Below are 8,276 nucleotides of genomic sequence, written 5' to 3' on the forward strand. Positions count from 1 at the left end.
TATTACTGCTTTAAACACCGTTTTCTTACTAATCAGTTCCCTCCCCTAATTGCTGACAAGAGGCACATGTTGAAGTGAGCTCAGTTCGCAAATGACACACTAAATGTTAACGGGGACCATGTTTAGAAAAAATAACGTTCTTCATGAAATGATCTTGAAATTCTTGTGTGATATTGTAGTTGGTTAACCAGTGAAAAAATTACTGCTCAAGATTCTGTGAAATATTTTACGAACATGCATAATTTTACATAATTTAAAACAATAATTGCACACATTATGTATTTCTCTCGCTATTGTTGACTTCCCAATTCAGCGGATACATCTGCAGACTGGAAAATATATATACACTGACGTTTACACACGATACGTCGATACCGATATCTTATTGAAGATTGCGCGGTTTTACATAAAACACATTTTGATCAGTAAAGGGATGTGTCATTTAGACCAAATGGAGAAAGTTGGTACCAGGACATTTAAGACTGAGCATATTGTTAGAAAAGCAATGGTTCAGTCAACATTTGTGCGAAATTGGATTAGTATTGAAGCAGTTTTTTTATAGTTTTATAGCAATTTGAACTTGTAACGGGATACTTTTCAATGAAATAGCCATTTTTCACAAAATGCTCATGCGGTAATGGGTTGAATGGTGATAAATATATAATCTATCACTTAGCACTTTCTTGAATACATCTTAACATTGCAATCTCTTGATAACTAAATAACAAAGAGATGTTTTAAAATTCTATTTAATATGAATTAAAAAATATTTCAATATGAAAAAAACGAAAAACCTGAATCCAAAGATGTGTGACCTTTCCTGAACAGAATGCTGTTTACACTCTGAATACTTGACAGTAAGGCTTGTCTCAGACTGGGTGACGGTGTGGCGTGAATTTCTTAAGACCCATGAACGTAAGACTATGCGTACTACGCAACAGAACTGACTGCCTATAGATACAGCAACTACGATGAATAAAGATACATAATACTTTAATTTTGACGATTACTTTTTCAAGGCCAAAACTTTAAACAGGTTTTAGAGAAGAAAGTTGAATTGGTTTACAAACAACACACATATGCATTAGGAATGCATGTTAGTAGGCACACAGGTAAGCAGCCAAACTGCTGTAGAAGTGTTGTCAAAAAAGACAAAATGAATTACCCTGTCACAGGTCTTATACATTTGTATCCAAGTTTCTCTACTACCAAGATCAGTCAGGTCCTTTGTGAAACTTTTGTTCGCTCTTTATCTAAATATATATTGATTCAATACTTAAGGGAGGGTCAAACTTAGGTCTTAACATAAACAGTATTTGGAACAAAGGGTAAAAGAGTTTCGGTTACTCTTTATCTTGCTTGAACCCTTGTGGCTTTGCCATCAGTATATAGCCAGGCCAGCCTGCACAGCCATGTAGCCTGATCATGTTGGTAGCTCGGCTATTTTTTGTACTTTGAAATTGAAATTCCTCAAATTTTGAATGTACATTTCAAAAGAGAAAGACCAAAAATGGGTAAATTCATACACCACCAATTCAGCAGATTATGAGCTAAATTGCTTAACATCTAAGTAAAAAATCATGTCACAAAATACCTTGCTAATCTGAACCCTTCTTATTCTGATCCTGGCTTATCCGAACAAAGTGTCCATTTACAAATTTATTTGTTCTATTTTCAATTGTAAAAAACTTTTCTTCTAGTCATGACACGTTCCGATTAGACCAGTACCATCCATTTAAATCACCCATATACCTTATCATTAATGTGTAAGTGGCAAGACATGAGAATTACACGCAAAGTTATTCGAGGTATGTCTCGGCCCGATAAACTTCTAGCCACTTCACTGACATTTACACACAATACGTCGATACCGATATCTTATTTAAGAGTATTCACCGAGTAACACGCGGTTTTACACAGATTAAGTAACATAAAACACACTTTGATCAGTAGAGGGGCCTGTCATTTAGACCAGTTGGAGAAAGTTGCCGTCATTAAGTATCTCTGTAAGAAAGGGATGTCCCACAAAGAAATCCATGAAGACTTCATGGATACACCTGGGAAGGTGTCCCCTTCCTATAGCACTGCGAAATAATGGGCTGCTAAGTTTAAAAGTGGCAGGGAGAGCATTGGAGATGATGAGCGGCCTGGACGGCCAAAAGAGGCCACCTACGATGAAACTGCCGAAGCTGTGCACGACCTGGTCATGTGCGACAGAAGGCGAGGCATGCGAAGCATTATTAGGGAAGTGGGTGTAAGCTTTGGTTCAGTTCAGGCAACTCTTACTGATGTCTATGGCATGTCAGAGGTTTCCGCTAGATGGGTCCCCAGACAGTTGACTGATGACCAGAAACGGACCAGGATTGACATTTCTAGATATCTTTTGTCTCGCTACGAGGATGAACCTAATTTTATCTCCCAGATCGTAATTCAGGATGAAACATGGGTCCATCACTTCGATCCAGAATCCAAAAACCAGAGCATGCAGTGGAAGCACCCTGACTCACCCCCTCCGAAGAAATTTAAGAGGGTGCCATCAGCAAGGAAGATGATGGCTTCAATTGTTTGGGATAGTCAGGGGATAATCATGATTGACTTTCTTGAGCACGGTCGTACCATAGACGGTTCGTACGATGCAGACGAATTGAGACGTCTGTGTGAGGAAATCGCGCGTAAACGGAGGGAAAAACTGACTAAAGGCGTTCTGCTCCAGCACGACAATGCGCCAGCTCACACATCCCAATTTGCGATGGCTGCTGCAACTGACTGCGGCTTTGAAATTCTTCCCCATCCCCCATATTCTACGGACTAGGCCTCCTCTGACTTCTTCCTGTTTCCGAAACTGAAAACGTGGTAGACGTTTTAGAAGCAATGAAGGTGTCATGGATGTGGGCAATGAGTTCTTTGAGGACCAAAATATAGAGTTCTATTTTGAAGGGTTAAACAAGTTGGAGCACAGGTGGGCAAAGTGCATTGATGTAGAGGGCGATTATATTGAAAAGTAAGACCATTAGTTTTGTTCTCTGACTACCGGAAGTACATCGGGCCAAGAACATTTTGATCAATCCATGTAGGATGTCTGTGTGTATGACTGCCGCAACATTAACAACAACATACTACACCATCGAGTCACAAAGCAAAGTAACATACCTCTTAGAACTTTATATTTACCTGTTAAAAGTCCAAAAGCTATGATTGCCGACTAAGCTCCATGTGTTGCAGTTATACTTAATATGTAAAACACGGTTAAACATTAAAACTACATGAACATTTTGTGTTTAAATCTATAAAAGTCTGGAAACAAAGTGATCCCTCGGAAGCATTAATCACAACAAAATTACAAGAGAATTGCAGACTCGGTTTGATTGAGTCTGTACATGATAAGTCTGTTTGATTCGCATTCAGTTTTTTTTTATAAATCATTGCACTTTATTGATAAACGAAAAATGTTTATTTTGTACGTATTTTGTATGTGTAAACAAAATGATATTCATCTTCAATATTAGGGCTTTGGTATATATTTTATTTGGAGAAACGTTAGCTACTGATATTGCTTAGTACCGAGAATTTTGATAATTCATTCTATAAACAAGAAATGAATTAATTTTTACTGAATTATGTCTATGATTATTTGGTCTTAAACTGACTACCGTTTCTGTACAAACTTAAGGTTCCTTTTTGTATAAGCTGCCGAACATAAACCGTACTCGAGAGAGTCTTCATTTAACATTTTCAGTTACAATTCCTGGAAAATTCGCACACAATCTTATTGTGAAAAACATGAAAAAAATGCATGGCAGAATGTAACATGAGAAAAAGGTTATGATTTTCAGATGATAAACAGGGGATAAATCTAAATTCTTGCAGCTACAATAGTTTTTAATTCTTATGAAAACGTATAACAGTCGTTAATTATAAACTTTGTGTGCGACGTTTTATTATTTTATATATCTCTAATGCGTTTATACTGTGAGGAAGCTATCCAGCTAGCTTACGGAACGTCCGTGGTTCTACTCTGGTGCCCGTTCGTGCCTGAAATAATGCACGGAAGGGCACCTGAGGTCTTCCTCTGGAACGTCGCGATATGACCTATACTGTGTCGATGTGACGTTAAACCCAAAACAAACAAAACAAAAATGCGTTTATACATAAAAGATAAAAAAATACACCTGCTTGTTCTAAGTAAACTTGCAATTCGCATCGCAATGAAAAGAAGAAAATTTAAAACATGATACTTTTTCGGACACATACTATAAAGCAAGTAAAGTCCTTAACTGATTGCATTTTTTATTTTGTGATTAAGTAGGACTGATGTACATGTCGTCCCTTGTCGTGCATCTTGAGTGTCTTGGTTTCTTTTAAAGTTTTTCTCTTCTAGATCAGTTACCGGTCGGTACTGTAGATTTTGACCATAAAAATGTAGACAATAATAAGGTAAGAAACTAAGAAAATATATATCGTATTACCGACAAGTCTTGCACTTACAGAAGTTTTTTTAACTTAAGTTCAAAGAGTGTACCGCTCATTCTTTCACGTAACATATCTGCATTATTACTGGCATATTTCCATAGAAATAATAATATGTTCTGTAGTCAAGTATAGGTCACTACACTGCAACAAAATGAGAATCTTTAAAGTTCACACTCGCGACATCATGAAAATGTTGTAATTGGAATCCTGACGATATGTGCATTTTTCGCCATTCATAAGTAAAAACAAGTGTCTTATTTAAACGTAAAGATACAATGACTAAATAAACATTTTCAGCTTGCAATGTGTTGAATATTTCTGCTCACTTTCTAACGTTAATGGTTCTCACGAATTGTTTCATATGTAGTGGCCAGACTACTCTATTTCGTAATAGGAAATTAACCAGAAACCATACATAAAAATTAAGTATTCATCCGAAAAAAAATGTAATTAATTAATGTGAATGTCCAAGAAATGTTTGACATATAAAAACGGTCTAATCTTCAAAGTGAAATTCATTGAAATTCACAGTTTATAGGTGTGTAAGGTGCTGGGCTACGTAGACGCGACATCTAAATGAATAATTAAGAAGCTACAGTCGTCCATCAATATACACATCTTCTAGTTGTATGTTTTCAAATCGTGTTTTTGATTATGAGCGTCAAAGTAATATTCTAATATGCCTCCTGATTTTGTCACTATATCACTATACTCAAAGAAGAAAGAACGGTGTTAAACTGTCATCAAACACTGGTTAGGGACTTAATGTTTATCCAGCTGTTTTTTGTTCAATCCATGGTCCAGAAAGCATTTTAAAGCAACAATGATAACGTTTTAATTGATATTATTAGCTCTTATTATGTTTTTCTTGTCATATGATGCTAAAAATACCCCGCATACACGAACGCCGCGTGTTTTATCCATATCAGAAAAAATATATCGGTCTCAGTGGTGTTTATAGGTGATTTTACAGCGGTTTGTCTTTTTGATGCGTTGGAATTAATAACGAAGACTGTAGGCTATAAACAAAGCTACGACTGCGATTATTTTGACTAAAAAAGCAAAATTAGGACCATCACAAAATAATAGGCTATTTGTTAAAGCGGAAATTATTTTCGCTGCCAATTTTCGTATTAGGCAGCTCTGTTTCTTACCCTACTGTCGGTAAGAAACACATTTTTTTTAACAAAAGATATATTAAGAAACAAAGTTTAACCTTATAATTCAAGAATTAATTATAATTATGAAATTTTCGACAATTTAAATTTACGTGTCAGACTGGATTGTATTTTGCTTACATCGGTACTAGTCATCCTCCATATTCCAGCCATGACGTCATTTTGGCATATTTTGGGTTGAATTATTTCATGTACTTTTCAATATAATAAAATCAATACAATTGGCCAATCCTTATTATGTCTCGTTGTTTATTATGCTTAGTAGCTTTTAAAGAGAATAAATAATTTATTTTCGTTAGCGCAAACAAGTAAATAACTTTCATATATATGCATTCAAATGATCAGTTTGAGTATCCAAGTTTCCTGTTATATTTCTATATCAATGTATACAGTTGATCATAGACACGAGCATACAAAAAAACAACAAACAAACAAAAATGATAATAAAAAATAAAGAAAAAGAAAATGATTGTGTTTATATTTAAACAATATTCAAAAACTCTACGAGGCATATCATCATGCAGTATATATATCTAAATTTATTGTTCACAAAACCATGCTTCTTAACACAACAACAAAAGGAAACACTCGCACGACGCTATTTTATCACGTTTTGCTGACTATACTGTTGAAGTGGAAAATCTAAGTTTCCAGTTGACTTTGTTAAATACCCTAGACATGTCTACAGGAACAGAATTCCTAAATCAATTTCTGCTCTTGTGTTGACATCATATAAGGTTACGAGTGACAATTTTACTTTGCATTTAAAATAATTTACAATATTTGGTCCAATTCAACTGATGTAATTGTTTATCATCTTTTATTATATAATAATTCCATGTCTGAATCAAGCAATATGTCGTTCTCATTATATTATCGTTAATCTCCTTTCATTGCCTTTATAGTTATAAATTTTGGTCATTTCTTACATGTTGCTTGATAGTTCTTATGCAGGCGATTCCACAGTTTCTCCTCGAAATTTAGTGTTATTTGATCCTTTGTCGTTCCTATCAAAAACAACTACTATATTGTACACTTCAATGCGTTTCTTATTCGCAATATTTTCATATTTTTTAAAGTATTTTGCCAGCCATAAGTAACAAAACAGTTTGCATTCCTGAATTTTCCAAATATACAAGTACAAATTTATCACCGAGTTTACTTTGATTAAAATATATGCTACGGAACGAAGGACCCTCATGAAAGTCTCATCTTTTATGTTTGTCAAGGTCATACTAATTATCATCAAAATAACCATTGGCATTTGCAAAATAACATAAACCGTAACAAGCTGTGCACAGATTTTCATTGAGGCATATTGCCGTTCACTTACTGGTGTTGCCTTTGCAGTATTTGCATTAAACGACAAATTTTGCATATTGTCTATTTGTGCAGCATGCAATTTCGCAATCTGGTAGACAAAAGCGTTTGCTGTAATCAAAACTAAGTCGTAAACAATCAGAATAGCAATACAAATTAATTTAGCGGATCGGCTAACTTGCCAAATATCGCAAAACTGCATATTAAAGTTGCATTGATGGCTATAACTTACCGTCAAGGCCCCCAAAGGTATAGCCGAATGCAAAAGCCATACGATTGTGATAATTATATTAATTTTGACACGCTTCGATGTCAATGTATAATCAAGATTTGCATTTAAGGCAATAACCCTCTCTAAAATGATTGCTGATAATGACGCAGATGAAATGTTGTTCAATATTGACACAATAATTATCTGTGAATTCTGTATAAGATCCGTCTTGAAATTGAATACATGAATGAAAAGAAAATGGATGACGTAAAATAAGGCACCAGCAATATCGCTCAGCAGGTAACTAATTGATAATTTCAAACATTGGTATGGCATTGTTTTACACTGACTCAATAAACGAATGGCTATTACTTCACATATCATTATAACAATTGATAATAAAGGTATACATGTTTGTATTGTAATTGTTAAAACATTATACGACTTCTTCTCGTACATGGAATCATAAATGGCAATGGAGTTGTTGAAAACCGAAGCGTTTATCATGAAATCTTCTGTATGATTCATCATGTACACAAGGTGGTCTTTGATCTGTTTATGGGTGGATTGCTTTTCTTCCTAGAAATATAAAAATAACAATCTAACTACGTTTTCTGTTGGTCCTTACTAATTTTGAAAACTTTCACTTTTAAGATCGTGTTTGTCATAATTATAAACTTATTATAATATTAAGTCTCATTTATTCATGTCGTATGCAGATATAATAGATTTTAACACGCATAAAGAGATCACAATTTCACAAATGTTAAATAGAAACTTGTATTTATCAAAAAAAGAAATTCAACAGTAATCCTTTATTCGTTTGATTTCTTTTAGGTGAATCGAAGGTTGTATCCATCAATATAACTAACAAGGTTGTATGTCTCTTTACAAATGTCGAATGTTTCGAAATTCAACACAGCAGTATATAATTATAAATGCATAGCAAGTAGCATAATTACAGTCCAATTATACCACAGAAATGCTTTTATTTTCAAGAACAAATGTATAAGTTGATAAAAACTTACAAGGATCTGCTTATAACTAAAGGTCTTTTGACAATTATTCACGCGTGTTTCCCATTATTATTGCATTTG

The sequence above is a fragment of the Ruditapes philippinarum genome, unplaced genomic scaffold, assembly GCF_026571515.1.
Source record: "Ruditapes philippinarum isolate M1 unplaced genomic scaffold, ASM2657151v2 ctg546_1_1_1_1, whole genome shotgun sequence".
Classification (NCBI taxonomy): domain Eukaryota; kingdom Metazoa; phylum Mollusca; class Bivalvia; order Venerida; family Veneridae; genus Ruditapes; species Ruditapes philippinarum.